This window comes from Caretta caretta, chromosome 11, assembly GCF_965140235.1.
Source record: "Caretta caretta isolate rCarCar2 chromosome 11, rCarCar1.hap1, whole genome shotgun sequence".
Classification (NCBI taxonomy): domain Eukaryota; kingdom Metazoa; phylum Chordata; order Testudines; family Cheloniidae; genus Caretta; species Caretta caretta.
This window is the reverse complement of record NC_134216.1, coordinates 71373281-71400015: the sequence shown is the minus strand read 5'-3', so window position 1 is coordinate 71400015 and position 26735 is coordinate 71373281. Positions and strand designations below refer to the sequence as shown.

The 26735-nt window shown below is 43.8% G+C and overlaps 1 protein-coding gene across 8 annotated transcripts in view; it reads left to right on the top strand.

Moving 5' to 3' along the window:
* The window catches only part of AGAP1 (ArfGAP with GTPase domain, ankyrin repeat and PH domain 1), a 707317-nt gene that overhangs the window by 565049 nt on the left and 115533 nt on the right, over window positions 1-26735 (top strand). The window lies entirely within an intron of this gene.

Sequence of the window (26735 nt, the reverse complement as noted above, 5' to 3'; positions counted from 1 at the left end):
TCTAAAGATGTTGGTGTTCAAATGTTCTCCATGTCCACTGAACGTAGGACAAGAAGTAATGAGCTTAATTTAGGTTAGAAATTAAGAAAAACTTTCTAATCATAAGGGTACTTAAAATTCTGGACTAGGTGTCCAAGGGAGTTTGTGGAATCCCCATCAGTGGAGATTTTTAAGAACAAGTTGGACAAACACCTGTCAGGAATCATCTAGGTTTACGTGGTTCTGCCTTAGCACATGGGTGTCTGAACGCAATGAATTCTTGAGGTCCCTTCCAGCCCTACATTTCTAGGACTCTGTAATAAGGAAAACTTTTTTTGTTCTCTAGGGATGACTGCTATGTTGTGAGTTATTACCTTTATATTCTCTTAGGTAGTTGCTTACCTAATATGATGCAACACATATTTGTTCAAAGTCCATGACAGAGTACTTGCCATCTTTGTATTTGGTTTCCTGCCTTTTTTTGCAGGGAGATATACAGTACATTAACAGTGTGTCCTGTTTTGTCCTTCTGGACACCAGAGACCAGTTTAATACCCTTATGGAAAAGTCCTATAGAATTCAGTGGAAAATATGTGGACCTTTCTAATTATACACTGGATTTATAAAGCCCATATTTGACAGTATGTTCAAAAGACTCCTTAAATAGGATGCACAAAGTACAACAGAATGTGAACTGAAATATGGAAGAGAAGTTACCAGCGTATGAATAAATAAGTCTCCTTGTTAGACAAAAAAACATTCCTGAAAATTCTGTTCCTGTTTACTGTTTTGTCTGCTGTGACCCATTCAGGAGAAGGTAATTCCCTTCCTAATAGACTATGGAGAAGTCCTGTTGAATGTAAAATAATTAAACCAACAAGGTTCTGTTTTGATCCTACAAAAATTACACTTACAATTACTATAGTGATGACCTTCTCTATGATTTTTTTAAATAATCATATAGAACTTAATAAATAAGTATATCCCTTCTATAAAGTTAATGTATGTAAATGAATCAAACTGTACCATAGAATCTCTATGGATAGAAATTCCATGCTCTAATAAGAGTATCATCGTGGTGGGGATATATTACTGACCACCTGACCAGGATGGTGATCATGACTGTGAAATGCTTAGGGAGATTAGAGAGGCTGTTAAAATAAAAAACACAATAATAATAATTATGTCACCTCAGGACAGGATGCAGAGATAAAGTTTCTTAACACCTTAAGTGATTGGCTTCTTGGAGCAGCTGGTCCTGGAACCCACCAGAGGAGAGGCAATTCTTGATTTAGTCTTAAGTGGAGCACCAGATCCGGTCCAAGAGGTGAATATAGCTGGACCACTTCGTAATAGTGACCATAATATAATTAAATTTAATAGCCCTGTGGCAGGAAAAACATCACAGCGGCCCAACACTGTAGTATTTAATTTCAGAAAGAGGAACTACACAAAAAGGAGGAGGTTAGTTAAACAGAAATTAAAGGGTACAATGCCAAAAGCGAAATGTCTGCAAGCTGCATGAAAACTTTTTAAACACACCATAATAGAGGCTCAGCTTAAATGTATATCCCAAATTAAAAAACATAGTAAGAGAACCAAAAAAAAGCCACCATGGCTAAACAACAAAGTAAAAGAAGCAGTGAAAGGCAAAAAGGCATCCTTTAAAAAGTGGAAGTTAAATCCTAGTCAGGAAAATAGAAAGGAACATAAACACTGCCACGTGAAGTTTAAAAATACAATTAGGAAGGCCAAAAAAGAATTTGATGAACAGTTAGCCAAAGACTCAAAAAGTAATAGCAATTTTTTTTTAAGTACATCAGAAGCAGGAAGCCTGCTAAACAACCAGTGGGGCCACTGGACAATTGAGGTGCTAAAGGAGCTCTCCAGGACGATAAGGCCATTGCAGAGAAACTAAATGAATTCTTTGCATCCGTCTCATAGCTGAGCATGTGAGGGAGATTCCCAAACCTGAGCCATTCTTTTTAGGTGACAGATCTGAGGAACTGTCCCAGATTGAGGTATCATTAGAGGTGGTTTTGGAACAAATTGATAAATTAAACAGCAGTAAGTCACTAGGACCAGATGGTATTCACCCAAGAGTTCTGAAGGAACTCAAATGTGAAATTGCAGAACTACTAACTATAATCTGTAAACTATCATTTAAATCAGCTTCTGTACCAGAGGACTGGAGGATAGCTAATGTGACACCAATTTTTAAAAAGAGCTCCAGAGGTGATCCCGGCAATTACAGACCTGTAAGCCTGATTTCAGTACCGGGCAAACTGGTTGAAACTATAATAAAGAACAATATTGTCAGACATGTTTATGAACATAATTTGTTGAGGAAGAGTCAACATGGTTTTAGTAAAGGGAAATCATGCCTCACCAATCTACTTGAATTCTTTGAGGGGGTCAACAAGCACGTGGACCAAGGGGATCCAGTGGATATAGTGTACTTAGATTTTCAGAAAGCCTTTGACAAGGTCCCTCACCAAAGGCTCTCACACAAAGTAAACTGCCATGGGTTAAGAGGGAAGGTGCTCTCCTGGATTGGTAACTGGTTAAAAGATAGGAAACAAAGGGTAGGTATAAATGGTCAGTTTTCAGAATGGAGAGAGGTAAATAGTTCTTTCTTCTGTGTTTAAACTAAAATCATTCCAAGTATGTCTTGTGAGCAAGTCTCCCTTTTACAGAGGAGGTACTCCAGATCCATTCTAGGGGAGTGACAGTGAAGATGTTTTCAAGGAGTTCAGATTCAAAAGTCTGTGCAGAAGATATTTTCTCATTATTGACAGGGTCCTCAGATCTGACATCTCATTTAGTACCATCCCATAGGCATTTATATCCTTTGGAGCATGAGTTGGGGAGCACTGCAGGTTGATGCCCACTTTAGGTTTCAGCAGTTCCAGCCAGGTTTCCTTCCAGTAAGGTGTTTCTGAATGGGGTTGCTTTGAGCATCTCTCTCTCCTAGGCTTCAGAATTCAATAATAGCCTCCAGATCCAATGAGTCTACTGTCCTTTTCCACTATTCTTCCCATTCAGTTTGTTTGTCAAAGTGTTTGTGATTTCTTTTTGAAGGCATATCAAATACTAAATTGAGCAAAATGAGTCTGTATCCATATAAGTGCATTAAATAAAAATAAATATCAAGACAAACCAGTCTCTTGCCACCTTTAGAGTTCATGTGGAGCTCGTTTTGCTGATTTGTAGAAGAGGCATTCTGGAGATAGCAGTTGCCACAGCTGCCAGCACGTAAAAAACTTCTGACTTACATTTGCTTTGTCCACATATGTTCCTTCTTGTGATTCCAGTAGTATCAATTTAAGAGAGGGGTATAGGCAATTTACTCAGATTTATTGGGCCTTCAAAATGAAGTTCTTTCTTTCCCTTGGTCAGAGAAGTTGAGTTTCTTCCCCCTTCCCTTTTGTCCCTTTTTTTATTCCCCCCGCCTTTGTAGTTCTGATGCATCAACACTGATGATCACTTATTAATAACTTAATTTTTCTGCAGCCATTCACTGTTCCCCTCTTCCCTCTGGTTGTGTGAATCAGTTTGTGGAGAATCTGGAGAGTGGTAAAGTTGGTTGTACCGGGGCTGACGCATTAGCTTTTTATGGGCCACAAGGGTCACTCTGGGCACAATCATGGTGCAAGTAGCTTGATGACTATACATTCTACACCTCTGCATGTATTACTGTGTGGTTCCAACATGCTAATAATGCCTACAACTAATGCTGCTATTTTGGTGGTATTTGGCACATTCTAAAATGTGGAGATGCTAAGCTCCTCCTCCTGCCCTAAGAAGAGGAGAGCCTGAGTACTACTCCTTTGTGTAATTATGTGCCACATTAATAAACAAGCTTTGTGATAAGGAAACACCCAATGTCCAGAGTGATGTGTGGAATTTATTATCCCAAATTTTACCCTGATACTTTTCATCTAAGATACAGAGATACGGAGAGAGAGAGAGAGAGAGAGAGATGGCCCTTTGGTTTAAAGAATTGTTTTAAAAACTTGGGCCTAGGAGGTAGGAAAATGGTGGATTTTGACATATTCACTGTTCAAGAGAGAGTTCTGTGTTCTCTGCCTGAAGGAAAAACAAACAGAAAAAACAATGTGGTGTTGTTTTTAAATGCTCCCTGTTCTGACTTGTGCCTCCCTGGGAAGCAGTAGGTGCTTCTTCAGACAGACCAGCCTCCCCATTTGAGAAATGCAGCACAAGAGCAATTCCAGTTTTGAAGCTCTTATGATATTGATGTTGTCATTACAGGGAGGCATTCGCAGGACAACCTTTAAAAAAAAAATCCACATCGCTGTTGTTTATTTCAAACTCCTGATCATTCTGTAATTTCAAAACTACATTGTTGTTCTAAGTTTTAATCAACTACTTCCCTTAAATTGGCTGTCAAATTCAATCAGCAGTACTCTGTATCTATCTATTTGCAGTCTACCTTTCATCACATAGCTACGTGTGGTTTTGTTTACCCAGCCGCATGTTTGTTTAGTAATCTGTTCATTAATCTACTTGTCTTCCTTTTCCACCTTTGCACCCTATGTTCTCTCATAGATCTGGATTGCGTATAATAGACACCAGGCATTAAATGCACTGTGTATCTCCATAAAAATAGGTAAAAGGAAAACTTCAACAGGCCGTGCCATTTACCCCCCCAAAAATTAATAAAGGCTTCTTTTGTAAGTGAGAAATAAAGAACATTGGCCATTTGTGTGTGAGGTAATAGGCTTTGCTGTAATATGAAAATCCATCAAATGATTAAATTCAGTGACATTATATCAGAGTTCATGAAAAGAGAATACAGCACACAGTTTAATTCTATTTAATTTAAGGAAAAAAAGCAAAGAAAAATTGTTTGAGTTTCTCTTAAGCTGATTTCTCTCTGCTTTTTCTTAAAAGTGCCTTTCTAGTTGCCACACAGTGATGTGATCATTATCTGTCACATCGTCGCCTTGCTGCCTCAACACACAGTAAAATACAAAAAAAAAAGACCAGAGGAGCTTGTGAAGTATGACTTCCTATCCCAAGACTCATTGCCTGCGATTCGTACCGCTTGACAGTAATGATCTTATTACAGTACTCTGGACCTTGAAGAGATTTCATGAGGAGAGTGAAAGGACGTGCCTCCATGTAATCAAGTGGCGCTGAATATTCCACGCGTTTTTGATCACACACTGATTGGGCACAGTTTTAGCCCATCTTCTAGTCAATTATGCATGGCCCCTTGTGCTCCTGTGATAGTCAGAAACATTGATAGCTGTTGTCTGGGTTTTGGCAGCCAGCCAGGGGTTTGAAGTGCCTTACGCACAGTCATTCCAGGATAAGTGCTTTTTAGTTGGAATTGATTACCTTTCTTTGGTTTTGCTTAATAGCAAAACTGCATTGGAGAGGGCTTCAGGTGAAAAATGGACATATTAGCCATTTAGAGTATCTGAACTCCTAGTCAATTTTTAGCTTTCCACTGTTTCTGTCTAATTTATATTTAATGATGTAACATTTGATAATATTTGAGATATTTCATTTCAGTTGCTGTTGAGCACACATGTTGAGTGTGTGTTAAATTATAGCATATCAATTTTCAGGTTTTCCAAATTAGTCCAGTTTAACCGTCAAACTACAAGCGAGGGTGTGTTGGTGCTTGTATTAGTGGGTACTTGGGTTAGCCACAGATATTACAGAGTTTACTTGATCATTTAGAATGAACAAACTCTAATCTCACAGTGAGGGTAATCTGTATAAATTTTTAAAAAATCAAGGAAAAGTATTGGTTGTTTGCCTTGTTTTGTTCTTGGTTTAGATTCTTATATTGTAGAGACATTTGTGAGTTGGTAATTTATCACAAGTAAAACTCTCTCATCATACAGATGACTCCTAAAATCAGAAGATCACTGTTTGATCATTTTACATCAGGGGCCTGGGTATCACACTTTAAATATTTAGTCTGTCTATTCAGCAGTACTACCTTTCCAACACCGAAAAGCTGGCATCAACATATAGGTGTGAAATAAAACAGCCTCACAACAGGAGTGTGAAAATGATGCAAATAAATCAATGTGGGATAGCTCAGTGGTTTGAGCATTGGCCTACTAAACCCAGGGTTATGAGTTCAATTCTTGAGAGGGCTATTTAGGGATTTGGGGCAAAAATTGGGGATTGGTCCTGCTTTGAGCAGGGGGTTGGACTAGATGACCTCCTGAGGTCCCTTCCAACCCTGATATTCTATGATTCTATGATCTCTTCAAGTCCTCCATCATGGGACTGCTCTACTAAAACAGATAGAACATCAGAATCTACAGGGCTCCTGAAACTGACAGGATGTGAACAAAAGCTTAGAACTCAAGTTTAAAAACAAACCTCCCCCTTTTAAAGCATAGCACTGCCTGTTGTTTCCTTTTGTTTTTTAAATCAGACTTTTGTGGTTCTTGTGGAGAGCATTGTAAAACTGAGCATAGATTGACCAACCCTAGCTCTTACAAAGCAGCTTTGACTTCTGTAGATTTCCACTATTCTTTTGCAAGGCCAGTTGTGACTTCCTTCCTCTTTAGAGAGCAATCCAGAGTCAAGTCTAAGCAAGGTCATCAAAGTTGCTTCCTTTCTTCAAGCTTTTCAAAACAGAGCCCTTCAATCTTCTTCCAAGGATTTGAGGTTTAACTGATGTCTTAAATTCCAAAGGCTGAGGTTTGGTTTTGTTTTTTAACCTAAGACCACTGATAATATTTTACTGCTCCTATGTAGGCCACAAGGGTTCATAGTTCCTTTTTTCTTTGAAAGAAAAATCTTCTCCCAAAATCTGCTATCTATTGACAGAAAAATAAGTCCTCTTTCAAGGTGGCTTCTGCATATTCCCACTTGTGGGATGCATACCCTGGTTTCATGGAGTTTCAGCAACCTTCTGGAAAGCAAGGTCCACTACTACCAAATTAACACTCTTTTGTGACACCAAACATTCAAAGACCAGGTTATAGAGACCAGGCAGTGTCCAACCACCTCCTTTCCTTACTTTCCATGGCCCGCTCTAGGTGTTAGGGACCATCTCCCCCAGTCAAAGCAATATCTGGGGGATTTGACAAAAATCCATTAATTTCTAGCTAATCAGTTAATAAGTGTTGGTCTGCTTTCTTATTTAGTTTTTATTCTGGACATAGAGACACAAGATTTTGGTCATTGCTAATCAGGTTTTCAAAGACACTGATCAAATAATGGATTTAAGCAACATATCTTTATCCATCTTTATCGGGTGGAATGGCAGGTGCTCATTATTTCTCAAACAGTTGGCAGGGGTCACAATCAGTGAAAGAGTGAGAAATTCTAAGGCATGTCAGACCTGCAGTATTACAGACTCTGAAAAGATGGACTTTTAGGGGAGGAAAGTCGACTTCTCTGGTACTTTAAGTGTCTCCATGGACAGTTACTGAACTGTTAACCTAGCATGAGCTTAATATTTGGGAACGGGTGCTTCCTTTAATCAGCTAAAGAAATATTTCTAAACAGTAATAAGTCACCAGGACCAGGTGGACTTCTGAAGGAACTCAAATGTGAAATTGCAGAACTACTAACTGAAGTTTGTAACCTTATCATTTAAATCAGCTTCTGTACCAAATGACTGGAGGATCGCTGATGTGATGCCAATTTTTAAAAAGGGCTCCAGAGGTGATCCCGGCAATTACAGGCTGGTAAGTCTGACTTCAGTATCACAGAATATCAGGGTTGGAAGGGACCTCAGGAGGTCATCTAGTCCAACCCCCTGCTCAAAGCAGGACCAATCCCCAAACTTTGCCCCAGATCCCTAAGTGGCCCCCTCAAGGATTGAACTCACAACCCTGGGTTTAACAGGCCAATGCTCAAACCACTGAGCTATCACTCCCTGCTATAATCCCTCCCCTTCCCTCCCCCACCCCACCCCCTAGTATCAGGCTAACTAGTTGAAACAATAGTAAAAAACAAAACTGTGAGACATGTAGATGAACATAATTTGTTGGCAAAGAGTCAACGTGGTTTTTGTAAAGGGAAATCATGCCTCACTAATCTACTAGAATTCTTTGTAGGGGGGTCAACAAGCATGTGGACTCGAGGGATCCAGAGGATACAGTATACTTAGATTTTCAGAAAGCCTGTGACAAGGTCCCTCACCAAAGGCTCTTAAGCAAAGTAAGCTGTGATGGGATAAGAGGGAAGGTCCTCTCATGGATTGGTAACTAGTTAAAAGATAGGAAACAAAGGGTAGGAATAAATTGTCAGTTTTCAGAATGGAGAGAGGTAAATAGTGGTATCCCCCAGGGGTCTGTACTAGGCCCAGTCCTATTCAACATATTCATAAATGATCTGGGAAAAGGGGTAAACAGTGAGGTGGCAAAATTTGGAGACGATACAAAACTTGTCAAGATAGTTAAGTCCCAAGTAGACTGCCAAGAGCCACAAAAGGATCTCACAAAACTGCGTGACTGGGCAATAAAATGGCAGCTGAAATTCAATGTTGATAAATTGTAAAGTGATGCGCATTGGAAAACATAATCCCAACCATACATATAAAATGATGGGGTCTAGATTAGCTGTTACCACTCAAGAAAGAGATCTTGGAGTGATTGTGGATAGTTCTCTGAAACATCCACTCAGTGTGCAACGGCAGTCAAAAAAGGGAACAGAATGTTGGGAATCATTAAGAAAGGATAGATAATAAGACAGAAAATATCATATTGCATCTCTATAAATCCATGGTACGCCCTCATCTTGAATACTGCATGCAGATGTGGTCACCCCATCTCAAAAAAGATGTATTGGAATTGGAAAAGGTTCAGAAAAGGGCAACAAAAATTATCGGGGTACAGAATGGCTTCTGTATGAGGAGCGATTAATAAGACTGGGACTTTTCAGTTTGGAAAAGAGATTATTAAGAGGGGATATGATAGAGGTCTATAAAATCATGGCTGGTGTGGAGAAAGTAAATAAGGAAGTTGTGCCTGCAAGGGCCAGGGGGGAGATACCTGCGAAAGGAGGACACTCAGGCCCAAGAATAGTAAACTATGCTTTATTGAAGGAGGGAAGAAAGAACTTACGCTCCAATCTGCGCGGGGAGCCCCTAGGACACACACAGGGACTGCGGGGACTCTGGCTGTTCGGGACAGCTGACCAAGCAGGACTCCACCGCGGGGGGGAGTCCTCTGCGGTACTGTATTCTCCGCGCTATAATCTCGGGGTAACATGGGGTCGCAGCTGGTTACATTCTTATATGTATAATTTATGCTTATTACATAAACTAACTTGTTTACAGGCAAAAATGTGCTGAGCTATGCTAAATATTTTTTGGCAGGGTCTGTCAGACAAAGTTCATTGAAACTGTCTACATCCTCCGCTTACATCCAGTCACATACTCAGTCCACCACTTAGCTCCTTGCCAATCTTCCGCAACCTTGCCCCTACACTCCACCCCTTGGCGGACTGAGGTGTATTAGTTACTGCCACCAGTGCACAGCGAGCATGTGCACTGGTTTGGGAGTTGCTAGTCAGGCCAGGAGGGCGGAGGAGCAATTCACGTAGCATTGAAGAATGACAAACACACATACAAAGCCCAGTAATCTAATCAATAGCAAGAGCCCAAAGCATCTCCCCCAGGGGCCAAGATCCAGAAGCCAGGTGGTTAGCCACCGCCAAAGGTCATCCCATACAGAAGTCTGAGCCCACGTCATGTAATACCTTCAAGTGGTCCGTCATATTATGAACATCAGTCTCGATGCGCTTATCCTGATTTGAGTAAAAACAACAACTTTCATTAATCAAGGCACAAATGCCACCTTGAGCGGCTAATAAATAGTCCAACACCATACGATTCTGTAATACAACTTGCGACAAAGAAGCTACTTCTAATTGCAGGGCTTGGATTGCATCTATGGTATTATTCTCTATAACCTCTAACGTGGCTGAGATATTTACAATAGCCCGCTCCAGTTCGGCCACCCCTAGCCAGGGGAGGAAAGCGCGGACAAACTGATGAAAGCCCGTGGGTCTCTGCACAATGGGGTTTGGGCTCCATCGTGGATATGCCACCAATATGTAATTATGCACTGCATAAGCATGCATGGTTGGCATTCCATACGTACAGGGGAGGAGCCGTCCCAATGTGCACCGTCCACACCATTGGTTGGGTAGGGTTTTATACGCTCAACGGCCGCATAGCCAGTACAGCCCCAGCAATCCTGCCTTGGGGAGCCATGTGCTATCTGAGGTGTTGCAACACCAACTATCGGAGCTTTGGTTACACTGAGACCAATAATGTGCATGCAGGGTTTGCCCACACCTAATTGTGCTGAGGGGCATTCTCCATACGGGGGCACTGGCATTGTAGGAATACAGAAAACCTCCCATTTGGCCAGGAGAGTGTGTTCAGCCTCAAGATGGACAAGAATGTGTGGGGGCAAAAATGAAAGGCACTAAGATATTTCTGTGCCAGCTAGAAGTGAAAGGCATCCATGTCCTCTTCCTTATGACATTGTAGATCTTACCCAACATCCTCTGACTTCCAGTGTCAATTCCAGAAAAGGCTGTCTTCATAACATCAGAAGAAGCCAGGCAGTGTAAAACATTTTGGGCAGAGAACTACTTCACCAGCCACACATTCATCTTCCTCATTAGCATTCTCAAAATGAGGTGTGCTTCCCTTCTCACCCCACCTCCCCTAATCCTTTCAGTCCACTTTTTTGCAGTGTTGGGGTGGAATTACTAGAGTACACAGGGAACTAGAAATCATTCAGCTCAGCTTTGTGTTTGTTATGCTTCATTTTACTTAGAATTTTCAGCTCTGCCCCTAAAACCACTCCCCAATTCCCTTTACTAAATGCACTGAGTTCTCCTTCTCCTATGTTTGTGCACAGTACATGACACGTGTAATGAAAGTGCTCGTCTAATATTTTATTGTGTTGGGAAACAAATCAAAGTATTTTATTTTAAAAATAAATTAGCAATCTCAGGCTACCGTCGGTGGTGCCTTGATTTCTGAAAGTGGTGGCATTTGTGACATCATAAAGATAACTATGTAGAAGACAGCCCACCATTTTCCAGCCAACTTTCTTATGGTTTTTTACAAATTTATACTCTTTTTTTAATGATTGTTAAAGTTCAGTTCACAGTTTACTTAACCTGCATTGAAATTGGTTGGAAGCTATCCTATTATATTGGGTTTTAATATTGTCATTGTCACACACATAATTACTTTTTGGTTGGATGGATGGCAATGAGTAGGCTGTGACTGGTCAGTTATAAATAACTTGTTTCTCAAAAACCAATTCAAATTTATGGTGAGATGTGCTTAATGGGAGTGAACTGTCAGATTGCAGCAGAGGGGACAGAAAGGTGTATTCAGTGAAGGAAACAGAGTTCAGTGTGGAGTTCTTATCCAAAAGTCTATGCATATTTTCCAGTCATTATTAATTAACAGAAAAAGACTACTTCTTCAGGTGTAATTACAGGTTCACAACTCCAATGATTTTTCTTTTCTGCTAATTCTTACTGTCTTACCTGTTGTTCAGAATCCATCAAACACATTTTGATCATAAAGGAAATACAAATGTACTTCCTATAACCTGGCCACCAACTTAGACTCACACCCACACTTCTCACTTTCTTATTTAGCTACTGAGGAACTAAGGTACGTATGTCTTTCTGTGGGGGAGGTGGGTGTTTTTAACACATTTGAATTAATCAAGACAGCTACTGTGTGAGGGAAAGATGTACACATTTATTTTCTTATTGCAACCTGATCTGTAGCCCATTGATTTTAGTTTGTCGAGCAGATCAAATTTCCAGGTATGAAATTAGGATATTTATACAACACAAATGATGACAAATCAGATTCATAAGTGGTACTGTCTGTGGGCTGTAGTGATATGATCTGTGTACTATTGTATTATCTATCAGTGCCTTTGAGACATTTGGCTCTATCTCCTTTTCTCTGACCTAAGAAGCTGTTTCCCTACTTTATCAGTTACTGATCAGAGTAGGGGCTTGGATGATGTTCTGTTTGGACCAAAATCAGAATAATGCTGATGGGGAAGCAGCAGCATGTTGAGGAATTGCATAGTCTGTTACTATTCCACCAGTTCAGAGCAAGTTCCCATCTTCTTCCCATTTACTTGTATTCTTGAAGTCATCCTAGACATATCTTCCTAGACTGCCAGATGATATCAGTGCCCCAAAACACTTAAAATTCTGGCCTGCCAAAAATATTTTCTATTTTATGAAGATCTCGCTTTGTTCATCCACACACTTGTGCTATCCAAAATAGATACCACAACACAATTTACTTGATATGACTAACTGCAGTGGCTAGTGTGCACCTAGCTGCAGAATGTGTCAGCCTGCCATCTAATAGCTTTTTCCTTGTAGAAGGAGAAGGTGGCGATGGTACTGTTGCCTCATAACTTCTTAGCAGTAAGAGTGTTAACTGTTGGAACATTTTACCTGGGGCTGTGGTGGATTCTCCATCGCTGACAATTTTTCAATCAAGATTGGATGTTTTTCTAAAAGGTCTGCTCTAGGAATTATTTTCTGTGGCCGCTGTTATACAGGAAGTCTTACTAGATGATCTCAGTTGTCCCTTCTGGCCTGGGTATCTATGTATCTGTACTTTGAAGAAGTTGACAGTAAGCTATGAGATGAAATTCAGGGGGCTGATTATTATCTACTGTACTTATGCCTAAATGGGCAAGAACCCAGCTACTTCAGTGCATAGGCACCGACTCTGTGGGTGCTCCGGGGCTCTACACACACCGGCAGCTCCCAGCCCTGCCCCAGCTCACCTCTGACTCCTCCCCCGAGCGCACCGCCGCATCCTGCTTTTCCCCCTAGGTCCCAGCGCTTGCGCCGCGAAACAGCTATTCCCCATGGCCGAACGGGGGGTTGGGGGGAGGAGGCGGGGCTGGAGCAGGGATTTGGGGAAGGGGTCCAATAGGACAGGGAGGGGTGGAGTTGGGGCGGGTACTCTGGGGAAGGGGTTGGAATGGGGGCGGGGCAGGGGTGAAGTCAGGGCGGGACTGGGCGCAGGGGGGCGCGAGCACCCACCGGTGCTGAGAAAAGTTGGCGCCTGTGCTTCATTGAACCTGTAAAACTTGCCTTTCTGGCCCCGCGTCTTCAGAAATGACACCTGTTTTCAGTGTCCTCCATGGTCAAGGTCTTTTCAGAACCCTTGTACCAAATATGGTTGCAGAAAGTTAGGCCCAAAGTCTCTTAACTACCACGTACTGTCATGCAGAGTCCGTCTCCCTCCCCCATTTCTTTGTGTGTATATACATATTGTAGAGATATCGTTACTGACTCTATACTTGCATTATGATTCTGCTTAAAGCAGGAGTAAAATTACTCTGTTGTCTATATTATTAATTGAATATAGGGGTGTACTGTGTGAGATTTTGTACATACTATAGTGAAGGTAATGGCTGAGATTAGAATCCTAGACTATCAGGGTTGGAAGAGACCTCAGGAGGTCATCTAGTCCAACCCCCTGCTCAAAGCAGGACCAATCCCCAGTTTTTGCCCCTGATCCCTAAATGGCCCCTTCAAGGATTGAATTCACAACTCTGGGTTTAGCACGCCAATGCTCAAACCACTGAGCTATCCCTCCCCCATGATTAATGAACAAGAATCTTTATGGGGAATGGTTAAAATTTAACATGTTTAAAATATTATTACAATGAGAATTTATTCAAAACTGTTTTAGGTCAGATAAAAGTATTATTTCTGCAAATTACATTAAGAATTGAACAAAGTTATCTTATTAGAATCTGACAAATACCGGAATATTATTGTAACGGGGTCAGCACCCACCTCTTGTGAGCACCCCCTTTTTCTGGCTGATCACGTGCAATCACAATCTTTCCAATGGGACAGCACTCACCTCTCACGGGCAGCCCAGTTTGCTTGCTTGGGTGTGAGCCTATGTTTGGTTTTTTGTTCTTTCAACAGGGAGGCACCGTCTATGGCGAGCGCCCTCCCAGCTGATGGTTCTCTCAGCAGGTCTTCAGCGACTCAGCCCCCCGGCCAAGCCACATATGCTGTCCCCCCTTCCAGGGTATACGGTCCCAAGTTCTTATCATGGCTGTGGTATGGGGTTGTAGCTCTTCAGCTTCTTCCCAGTCTTCTTCAAATACCCAGCCTCATTACCCTCAGTTGGTGTCCTCCCTGGGCTCAGTCTGCAACCAGACCAGCAGAGCCCTTCTCGGTAGCCTTGTCTGGTCTGGCCAGGTTCTGGGCTCAGTCCCCTGTGCTCAGCCTGCCCACACTGACCTTTCGATGGTCCTACTGCTCTTCTGTCCAGCCAGCCAGACATCCGGTCTTCGGCAGCCCCCTTCCCTGGGCTTGGTTCTATCTGGTGAGCTCTCTGCAGTGATCTGCCCGCAGTCCTGCTGTTCGTCTAGCCAGCCAGGTACCCAGTCCTCCCTCCTCAAGCTCACACAGCAACCAAAGGCTCTGCTCTGCTCATTGCCTTTTTTCTGGCCCTTTATTGGTCACTCCAGCAGCCCCTCTGATTGGCCGCTCCTCTGCAGCTACTCTAGCTGCCTGGAGGACTTCTCACTGCTCTATTCTAAGGCAGGGTGATGCAGGCCATGAGGCCTCCAGCAGGGGGCCTCCAGACCTAGTCCATCCTGCCACAATTACACTATTTTATTCCATGAAATATAAAACCTGCAGATGCAGTTGCAGATTGTGTGAAATGTGTTTTTCCACATGCGTTTTCTCACTTCTGAGTTTCCCTTGTTTGATTTTCATCTACTTATATTAAAATTCAAATGAGACTATGACACTGACTTTCTAGTGCTCAGGATTGGGTGGGAAAACTGATTTTTATATGCATACTAGCTAAGTATGATCTTATAAGTTGCAGTAAAAAATAAAATCTTTCAGACCGTGAAATCTGCACTAAGAACTCACCTGGTGTAGATAAACAAAAAATACTTCAAAGTATCCTCAAGGTTCCCAACACAGTTATGTTAAAAAAAAACTATATTTGCTAGACAACTGAATTGTTCTGCTCCCTAGGGGAAGGTGCATAAGTGTGGTTTAACTGTTTTGTAACAAACCTTGCTCTAAAAATTATGTACATGTGGTGTGATGTTCCAAAATAATTACTAGAGGAGGGTTCAGCAGATATTTTGTGAGGTGGATAATTGTCTTTACTTGATTTTTCCCTCCCTTCCATGGTAAATTCCCAAAATAGTAAATACTTATCATGTGGATTCCTGTTCATTAGTCTACTTCAGCTCACCAAGTCAAAATCCATATTAGTAACTAGATTATTAGTGCTCATGGGGGATCATTTAGATTTCCTAATTCCAAAAAATTGGAGAAGCCAAGATTCAATGATGCAAAATGCAGGATATTTAGTGCCTATAGGACTTTGGCTGCATTTAGGGTATTTTAGAAGGTCTGAGAGAGCTCTTTCTTTCCTAGAGTGAGGAGACTGATCCTCTGATCTAACTGTACATGTGTTAAAACACATTAGTAATAGAGTAGTGTTCTAACAGTCACCTGTAGGTGGTAAAAATATTTGCTAATTCAATCAGCAGGTAATTCTATAGGATACTTGCTGACACTGTTAGACTAATTACCAGGAAAAAGATGTAGTTTGAATTATAACTAGTCACCTAAACAAAATAACTAATTTCCCCTTCTGTCCAAATGTTTGATTCTGAGCTACGGAGCTGGTTCCAGACTCCTGGGAGAAGTCCAGTTCCAGATCTGCTTCTCCAAACTGGAACATGCTCAAAATTCAGGGGGTTTCAGATTCAGGGTACAGGTTTCAGCTTATCACACACTTAGAGAGATTTATACAAAACCCTCATCAAATCTATGTACAGGTTTTATTAACAATGATATGAGAAAAATAAATAAAAAGGGAAAATTGAGCCTGTCCTTATCCATAGTATTAATTATTCACCAGCTTTAGAGGCACAAACAATCCACTTTTTGTGTAGTAGCAATACAATTGATACACTTTTTCATGGATTCAGCTTTATTTTGCTATAAGTGTATTCCGCAGCAAACAGCTGAAGACCATTAGGAAATACTTCAAAATATTCTGTTTAGAGTGAACTCTGCTTATGTTCCAATATATTTTCAGGACTTTATTTCTACATTTACTGAATGAAAACAATATACCCCTAGGATTTTGGCGGCTGCTTCTGGTGGCTCTCAACCTGTAAACATTAGCCTCTGTTTGTGACATCATAATACTTTCCTCAGCAACCAGTGGTGATAACACAAATGGAGAATTATTGCTTTTTATGAGCAAAGGGTAGCAAGAAGTGGCTGAACTCAAACAAGTTTGCCTTTATATGAACTATTTCCAAAATAAAGAATGAAAGATAAGAAATATAGGAAAATATGATGTAAAGACAGTTTTGTTTCTAAGTAGAATGATTTTCAAAGATTTTCGTGAGTTGTCCATAGATCTTTAAGAATAGGACGGAGTGCGTATGAATTGTTTGTATATCAGTTTTTCTAGTGGCCAACTATCTTTAAGTGAATGCAATGACTGCACAAAGATACCCTTCTTCATGGGTAATTAAGGAATTTCACTGTCTACAATTCTTTATCCTAATGAAGAGGAAAAAGTTTCTTTTTGCCAGAAATATTTCTTTTAAGCTTTTTTATTTCCTCTGTAGGCTTTGACTTGGGAAGATGTTCTTGTTACATATCATCAGGTCCCATAATTTGTCATAATACTACTCAATGGCTCATCTCAAAAATTTAAAGGAATACTGTTAAGGTTGGTAGGTCCAATGTTTAACCTACAGTGCCTTTGGAAAAAAAGTTGAACTTAAATCACCCCCCAGAGCCTGAAAAAAATCTGACAGCTTCCAAAATTAAAGCTGCAACCTGGATCAAATCCAAAGTCCTCTGCTAGGCAACTTGCAAAGTCAGTAGAATCATAGACTATCAGGGTTGGAAGGGACCTCAGGAGGTCATCTAGTCCAACCCCCTGCTTGAAGCAGGACCAATCCCCAATAACCAATATATATATATACACCCAGTATATTGGTTTCTTCAAGAATATGCATGTGAAAATTGTTCTGTATCTTGTCACTGCCTGTCAACACTATTTTTAGGAAGATAGTAAATAAAAAAAACAACCTTACTCTACAATGTACTTAGACAACAGGATTCCTGTATTTGTCAAATACCCTCCTTTATTTACAAGAATGAGGTAGGTTAGAGAGATAATCCCATGTGCATGCATTTGCAATCCAAAGGACAGTGACTCTGTTAAACTTTTAAGAATTACGATATCTTGCTTTTCATCTGTTGCTTTACAAATGATTTACTCCTAGGGGAATTCTGCACCAAAAATATCAAAAATTCTGCACACAATAGTTTAAAATTCTGCAAAATTCTGCATATTTTATTTGTCAAAATAACACAATATAATCACACCAGTTTCAATTATTTTGGTAACTTATTTTAAAATACCTGTCTAACAATACATACAACAAAAAAGATTCAGGAAATGTTTTTTGACAAATAGATTCTTTACTAGGCATATTAATACAGAACTTTGAGTAATAATTCATTTAAACTACAATACAGAAAGGTATTTCCAACATCCCTCAGAAGCAGGGCAAAGGCTTGGGGCAGTCAGGAGTAATGGAGGAGCTGAGGGAGAGGGAAGTAATTGCTGTGAAGGAGCCTGGGAGTGAACCTGGAGGGTTGTTGGGTGTGGATGGGAGAAGTATGGAACAGGTTTTTTTGGGGGGGAAGCAATTGTTAGGGTATTGGGGAGCCTCCCTCATGCAGACCCCAGCTAACCCCTAGCCTCTTCCATTGTCAGGCACATCTGCCCCTCTCCCATGTGTCCTTACACCCCTCTCTCCCCCCAGCCCCATGTGGTGCTGCACCCCCACTTCCATTTAGCCCCTTACTCAATTATGTCATCCCACTAGCTCCTGTGCCCCCACCCCAGTCTGTTCCCCCATTATACCCAGTCTATGTGACCCCCCCAGCAGCCACGCTGTCAGTCCCCCCCATATCCCATGCCTCCTCACCTGGCCCCGCAGGCAAGGTGCTGTGAGGAAGGCAGTCACTGCGCCCTTCCTTTCTGCAGCTCACTGCTCCGGCCCTGAGCCAGCTGCCCACTCTTCTGGCACCACAGCAGCCCCTTGTGGGTGAAAGGTGTGGTTGGCGCACCTCCCTGGCAGAATCTATTTTTTGCGGGGTGCGGGGAAATCTATGAGGGACATTAATTCTAAATAGTGGCACAGAATTCCAAGAGTAATGGTAATAGTTTTGTCCCATTCCCATCATGGGCAAACCACAGTAATTTTTTAAGCCACAGTTTTTGATTTGTAAAACTGATGTCGACATGGTTGGGGTCCAGGTTCCATTCTGTCTATATTGCTAAAGATTCTAGGGGCTATAAAGTTTCCAGATTTGCCTATCTGTAATTAAAAGTACTATCACATGCTATGCAAGCAGAGGTGTGTGCTCTGGGGGCAGTATAGGTAAGGGAATCGTTCACTTTTCCATCAAGGTGATAGTAATGGACTTGACTGAAATAAGAAGGAAGTGCACTATGTTTGCCATGGTTACTGGAGAAGCCATGCCTTAGACCCCTTTGGGAATAGATTTCGCTACCTTCCCCCTCTCTAGATGGAACCACACAGTCCATCCACTTAGTATGTCTACACTGCACACCATGGGCATGTAGGATATGGGTAACTACACACCATAGTGAAATGCGGGCTGTTTCCTCTGTGTGGTGTGTAGCTACACGTGGCAATGAAAGGCTTTGACAGAGGGGGGACAGCAGAGAATGGGTACCACAGTGGGGAGCTGCGGGAGCCATTCTCTGGTGCCCTTCCGTTGCCAGACCCTTTCCCTACTGCTTGAGTCTTTCGCTTTGGCAGGAAAACCTCCCTCAGGGAGTTGCCGGAGTCTTTCCCTGCTGCCTCTCTCCTGAGTGGAGTCATTCGCAGGAGCAGGGAGCTGCCAGAGCCTTTGCTCAGTGTCTCCTTTGCCAGGTCCTTTCCCTGCTGTGGGGAAAGGCTCCTGCAGCTGGGAGGCAGTGGGACACTACACTGCTAAAAATAGCAGAGTAAATGGGGGAGGCACTGCTTGGGCATGTGCCCAAGAGAGCGATGAAGGGTACATATTTTTAAGATTCAGGCATCTTTACTCATTTAAGCAGATCCTCACCGGCTACACTGCTATGTATACCTGTGCTAGGAGAGCGTGCATTGTATGTACTATACAGGCTACCATAAGGAGTGTTCAGTGTAGACATACCCTTAGGCTGAGGCCAAGAGATCCAGTCTATCTTTGCCAGCTGGGTTATCCCCGCCAGTCCAAATAGATGTTTGGCTCTGCTGTTAATCTCCCTCTGGTATCTGTGACAAAATAAGGTTGCAGTAGCACAGGAACATCTTCTTGAAAACTAATAGATAGATTCATAGACATTTAGGTCAGAAGGGACCATGATGACCATCTAGTCTGACCTCCTGCACAATGCAGGCCACAGAATCTCACCCACCCACCCACTCCTGCGAAAAACCTCTCACCTATGTCTGAGCTATTAAGTCCTCAAATTGTGGTTTAAAGACTTCAAGGAGCAGAGAATCCTCCAGCAAGTGACCCGTGCCCCATGCTACAGAGGAAGGCGAAAAACCTCCAGGGCCTCTTCCAATCTGCCCTGGAGGAAAATTCCTTCCTGACCCCAAATATGGCGATCAGCTAAACCCTGAGCATATGGGCAAGATTCACCAGCAAGATACTACAGAAAATTCTTTCCTAAGTAGTATTTAGTTGCTAAAAGGGACTATGCTTTTAGGAAAATGGGTTAAAACAGAGTCTTGTGTGCGTGGTTCCTTACCTAAACTTAATTTCTCTATCTCCAGCTCAGGTAGGTCCAGCTTATTCCATCTCTTACTTGTAAAAGTCGACTATGCTGTTCACAGTATGCATGTGCGCTCTCTCTCTCTCTCTGTCTGTGTTAGGTTTGTTAGCAGGGTGAGGCTTTCTGCAGACTTAAGGTTTTAATATCCCCTTTGATCTTTGAGTGCTTCCTCATGTCCATTCCATTATAGGTGTGTGTGCTTGCCACATGCACTGGTGCGGGAAGTTTTTCCCTCAGTGGTATCTACAGGGGACCGGCTCTGGCGCCCTCTGAAGTGGCGCACATATGCACCGGTGTAAGGGGCAGGGCCGGCTCCCCCACTCCCTCAGTTCCTTCTTACTACCAGAGACAGTGCTGAAATGTCTCAGTGCTTTGGCAAGCTTTCCTCCTCAACTGTGCCTAGTTGTGAATTCTCTGGTATATAGTTCTTAGAGTAGTCTATTAGTTCTCTTAGTGTAGAAGTTAGAAATAGTTAGTCCCCTGTGACACCTAGCCTAGGGATGGGGCATGCCCTGGTCCCAGGGCTTTAAGCCTTGCGACCACTGCAAAAAACCTATGCCATTCAGTGATCCCCATCAAAGCTGTCTTAAGTGTTTGGGGGAGACCCACATGAGCAACAAGTGTTGCATTTGTAAGAGTTTCAAGTCCCAAACCAAAAAGGAGCGGGACATTCATCTTTGAGCGCTCCTTATGGAGTCGGCCCTTGCACCGGCCTCAGAGCTGGACAGATCAGACTCCGCTCCAAGCACCTCAGCTTCAATGTGGTGCGTGCTGCCGGTACCAGCCTCTGACTGGTGCCAATCCCCCTCCCCAGTACCAGCTAAAAAGCAGACAAAGGCTGGGAGGAGGGCATTGTCCTACATCCTGTAAAAGGAAGGAGAGAGCCAGAGGAGAGCAAAGACCCATGTGGGGCAGCTCATCCCCTCTGGACAGTGGCCAGGCTGCTGAGCTTTTGAGCCCACTTCATGACCCGCCTGCCATGCCAGGAAGCAGCAGAGGCACTCGGCACCTGGCAGTGCAGTCTACGCCGGAGGCCTTTCAGGTCACTAAGGACATATTGTTCCTTCCAGTGATGCCCATGCCAGCCAGCGAGGTGCCCCATTTGAGGGGTAAATCTGCTCTGGGACCTTTCCAGAGGTCCCCATCAGTGCAGCACCGCTCCCCGACACACAGGCTGCCCCTCTAGCACTCACTGGAGCAGCGCCACCATCTTACCCTTCAGAGTTTCCAGTATCGTTCCCCGAACTCTAGACAGCATTCCCTGGGATCCCAGCATCATTCGCTGGTGGTCTGACACAGACTTGTGGAGACGCGTTGCCAGTCCCTGGACTGGTCCCTGGAGCAGCGGGGTCCATCTCCAAGCTCGCAGCAGACACCGGTTCCCAGAATCCCATCTCCAGTTGACTGCATGTACGGTGTCGATTCCCTGAGCCAAGATGTCAATCCTCTTGCTCCTGCTCTCGCTCCTGATCCCCAGAGCAGCACTGCTCTCAAAGCGTGAGGCATCAATTGCCGGGGTACCAGCGCCAATCTGCCAAATGCTGCTACCGGTCACCAGAGGCGCGCAACCGGGAACCGTTTTCCGGTACAGGTCATGGGTGAAGACCCATGGAGAGGGCCAACAATATCTGGGTAGATAAGTGGCATCAGCACTGTCCTGGTCCCCCAGACAAGTCTCTCCCTCCTCAGGTTCAGAGAGTGAGAAGGAAAATCTACCAGCAGGCCAGGACCACCCACCAGGGGCATCAACATTCCTATCAGGACCACCAGTGTCCGCATGGCCCCAAGGTCAATGGCCAGCTCGCTGGCAGCTATGGGACCCCTGGGGGTTTCCCCAACCATTGCAGGGGCATCTAAGAAACAGTCAGCGACTGTCTCCCACCCGCCCCCGGACTTGGAAGCAGAGTCAGACAAAGGTCCCCAAGGTCAGGCAGCCCTGGCTGGGTCTCCCCTGGCAGAGACCACGGAGGTGGCAGACCCACTGTTACCTGCCTCCTCATCCTCTTTGCCTGATGAGGCAATAGCGGACCTTCCCACATGGTCCCCCGGGATGATAGTAAAGCCCACCAGGAGCTTCTTAAGAGGGTGACTTTGAACTGGGGTTAGAGGCTGAGGAACTGGCAGAACCCTCCAACTCCCTGTTTGATGTTTGAAGCACAACTGCCCCCTCCAGGCTGGCATTGCCAGTCCACGAGGGAGTGGTAAAGCTGATCAAAGCCTTGTGGCAAACTCCCTCCTCCCTGCCTCCCATCTCTAAGAGGGTGGAGAGAAAGTACTACGTCCCGGCTAAGGGATTTGATTACACACCCCGCTCCTAGCTTTCTGGTGATATTGGCAGCCAATAAGCAAATTTTATTTGACGGCCAGCCTCCAGTTAAGAGTGGCCAACCATCAGGTCCTACTTGGCCTCTACGCCTTTTACATTTGGCAGTCCATGGCCAAGTTTGTGGACTCACTGCCAGAGGAGCCCAGGAAGGAGTTCCTGGCTATTCTGGATAAGGGCAGAGCTGTAGGCAGGGCAGCCTTCCAAGTGGCCTCAAATGCAGTGAACTCTGCAGCCTGGACCATGGCTTTGGCCATTTCCATGAGGCGTGCGTCCTCGCTGCAGTCATCGGGCCTGTCGGTGGAGATTCAGCAGTCCGTCCAGGGCCTCCCTTTTGACAGCCTGGCGCTGATCACAGAACAGAGAGAGACAGCAAGTCACATGGCCTGAAAGACTCTAGAGCTACCTTGCACTCACTGGGCCTTTACATGATGGCCCCTGCGAGAAAGCACTTCAAACTGCAGCACTCCCACAGGTTCAGGGGCCAATCCTGAACAGAGCCCTTCCACAGAAAGAATAGCAGCTGCAAGCTCTGGCAAGACCAACAGCCAGCACCCTCAGCTCCCCCAAGCTCTACCTACAACCAGCAGGGTAATAAGCAAACATTTTGAGGGTGCGCTCAAGGACAATCAAATTACAAATTTAGTTGATAAAGATAATTATTGGCATAATATACTTAGGCTTCTCTGAGTCATTTGACTTAGCTCATGTGTCATCCTGATTAAAAAAAAAATTTTTTAAAGCTATACAAAATCAACATAGCCCATATTAAATGGATTCAAAACTGATTAACCAATAGATCACAAAAGTAATTGTAAACTGGTAACTGTTAACTGGTAACTGTCATCCACTGAGAATGTTTTTGAGATCTGTTCTCAATTCACTGCTATTCAATTTCTTTGTCAGTGATCTGTAAAAAATCCTTGTTGGTAAATTCTGTAAAGTAGACAAAAACTGGAGTAGTAAATAATGACTGGGATAGGTCAGTTATACAGAGTGACCTGGATTGCTCTCCTCCCTGCCCTCTCTTCCCTGTCTTTCATTGATATGGTTGTTGATTCTCTCCATGCTTCTGATGAAGTGAGCTGTAGCTCACGAAAGCTTATGCGCAAATAAATTTGTTAGTCTCGAAGGTGCCACAAGTACTCCTTTTCTTTTTTCTCATCTTCCTGTGACTATTTTTCATTCTGTCCCATCTCAAGGTCCCATTTCTGAAAAGGACTTGGGGGTCATATAAGGTAACCAATTGAACATGCCCAGTGTGATGTGTAGTGAAGAGGGCATAGGTGATCTTTTGGATACATAAGCAAAGGGAATATCAAATAGGAAGAGGGAGGTGGAATTAGCTCTTTGACATTAGTGAGACCATTGCTGGAACAGTGTGTCCAGTTCTGGTGTCAATGCTTCAAAAAAAGGACATTGGCAAATTTGAAAGAATTCAGAAATAAGCTACAAAAATGATTCGAGGTCTGGAAAACATGCCTTTATAATGAGAGAAGCTCGGTCTATTTAGTTTTGTCCAAGCAAAGGTTAAGAGACTATTTGATCACGATTTGCAGGTATGTATCTGGGGAAGAGATTTCTGATAGTAGACAGCTCTCTAATCCAGGGCTTCTCAAACTTCATTGCACCGCGACCCCCTTCGGACACCAAAAATTACTACATGACACCAAAGGGGGGACTGAAGCCTGAGCCCGCCCCAGGTGTGTGTGCTGGGGGAGGTGGCAAAGGCAAAGCCCAAGGGCTTCAGCCCCAGTGGGGGGACCTGTAACCTGAGCCCTGCCACCCAAGGCTGAGGGCTTTGGCTTGGGCTTCAGCCCCGGGTGGTGGGGCTCAGTCTTCAGCCCTGGGCGGTGGGGCTCAGGCTTCAGCTTCAGCCCCAGGCCACAGCAAGTCTAATGCCAGCCCTGGCAACCCCATTAAAATGGGGTGGCAACCTACTTTGGTGTCCTGACCTACCGTTTGAGGACCGCTGCTTAATCTGTGGCCTGTGTTATGCAGAAGGTGAGACTAGATCATCATAATAGTTTCTTCTAACCTTAAAATCTATCAATCTCTGCTTATGTGGTTTGCTGAATCAGGGCCTAGGTGAGCAAATACTAAGAAGAGTAATGCATAACAAACTGTATTTGTTCGTTTAGTCCCCAGTCCAGATAAACACTTAAGGATGTGCTTAACCTTGAATATGAGAGTAATTCTATTCGGTCAATGGTAGTTCAGCACAGGCTTAAGTACTTTGTTGAATCAGGGCCATAATTTGTGAATGGTTTAGTTTTATTTATGATAAGCTATTTCATGCACATTTTGTAAATAAAAATGAGGGCTAACATAATGAAATGTTTGTGATATGAGTGCTCAACTTCGTATCTGCCTTTGTAGATTATTGTACAATTTATAAGGCATGAGGTTTAGTATTGTAGGGATTAGCCAAGCTGTACTTTGAATATAAAAACCTTTGACACATCACTTCTCAGTTTGAAAAAAATGAAATGCTTTTATTTTCTTTCTTCAGATATTTTTTAATCTACTTGTCCACATTAAAAGTCTGAAAATTTTGTATTCTATATTTCTTCATATACAAAGATAAAATTTTTGGATGCTAAATTGAGAATACTGAATACAGTGTGCATTTCTGGTTGCCCCATCTCAAAAAAGGATATATATTAGAAATGGAAAAGGTACAGAGAAGGGCAACAAATGATTAGGGGTATGGAACAGCTTCCATATGAGGAGAGATTTAAAAGACTGGAACTGTCCAGTTTAGAAAAGAGACGACTAAGGGAGGATATGTTTGCGCTTTATAAAATAAGACTGGTATGGAAAAAGTTAATAAGGGATTGTTATTTCTCTGCGTGATTGTATTCCCCTGTGGGTTACATGTGTGCCCGGAGACGGAGAATTTGAACGCAGTCTCTGTTGGTCCATGCATGCACCCTGGCTCATCTTGTACCTCCGACTAAGGGTTTAAAGGGCGGGAGGACCAACTGTCTCTCCAATTTCTTCTCACTGCCTCAATTTGGGGGTTGACTAGTTCTCTTTTTCAACATCTGGAGAGCAATAACAGACAAGTGGATGCTGAATTTCTATGACTCTGTGTAATGGGATGAGACTCACTCTGCGGTGCCTCCTGCTGGTTCCTGGGAATCAGCTCTTTTTCCAGGTCCAGAGCACCCTCTGCAGGCCGGTGTGCCGCTTGCCGCTGGCCTCCATGTCCCTCCCGGACCCCAGTGCCCCTTTCCCTGGCGTGATGCCTCCTGGCAGTGCCCCACAGTCTCTGGGTCTCCCCTCCCTGGGGAACCCCCACCCACTATCCCCTCCTCACCTGAGTATATGGCTACTGCCCAGTCACCATCTAGCCCCCGTTCACTGGGGCAGACAGCAATATATAAGCCAATCATCACAGGCAAGGGGGGGTTTGGACTTGCTGCTTCTGCCTACCCGTGGGCTGGCCCCTGCAATGCCAGTACCTATCTTAGGCTGACCACCAGGCCTGCAGCCTGGGGCTTTTCCAGTCTGGAGCCTCCCAGCTCCTCTGGCCTTCCCCACCCTTACTTCACCTTAGGTACCCAGGTATGCTCCCCAGCAGCCAGGCCCTTCTCCCTCTAAAGGCAGAGAGAGACTCTGCTCCTGGCCCACTGCCCTCTTATAAGGGCCAGCTGAGCCCTGATTGGGGTGCGGCCCCAGCTGAGCCTGCTTCCCCCAATCAGCCTGGGAACTGCTTGCTCCCAGCCACAGCCCTCTCCCGGGCTCTTTTAAGCCCTTTAAGGCCGGAGCGGGTGACCACCCCACTACACTCTGGCTATATGATAGTTTGCCATCCCTACCTCCTCTGCCCCCCTTCAAGGACCACTCTCATTAAAGTATTTTCAAACAAGAGGTGAGTTCCTTACTGCAGCGAAGGGCAATGGAATACACCCCTCCTCAATACCAAGGGAGATAGTTTTACTCAATCTATTTCCTGATACCCAAAAAGAAGGGTGGTTGGAGATCCATTCTCGACTTCCACCATCTCAACCATTTCATTTGCAAACTCAGATTTCAAATGGTCATGTTGGCAGTGATAATTCCATCTTTAGAAAGATCCACCTCCTTGTGTACAGAAGCATTCAGCCTCTGGAGCAATCAAATCACCCTGTCGACAGCCTACCTTTTGGGGAAACAAAATGTGCTTGCAGATTCCCTCAGCAGATGTTTCGCAGTCAACCAGGCGTGGGAGCTCAATGACTTGGGATTGTGCAATGTTGTCATTGTGTGGGGAACCCCAACCAGGGATCTGTTTGCCTCTCAGGCAAACAAGAAATGCACCACATATTGCTGCAGAGAAGCCCTACGCTCCCAAGGTGACGCTCTGCTTTTTCCTTGGTCAGACCAGTTCAACTATGCCTTCTCCTGCCATGAGTTCTACACAAAATCCTGATTGCCCCCTTCTGGCCCAAACCATTCTGGTTTCCCAACCTTCTGCTCATGTCATCCCAACCATTAATCATCCTCCCATCGTTCTCTGAGCTCCTGACCCAGGAGGAAGGCAAGATCAAGCACCCTTAT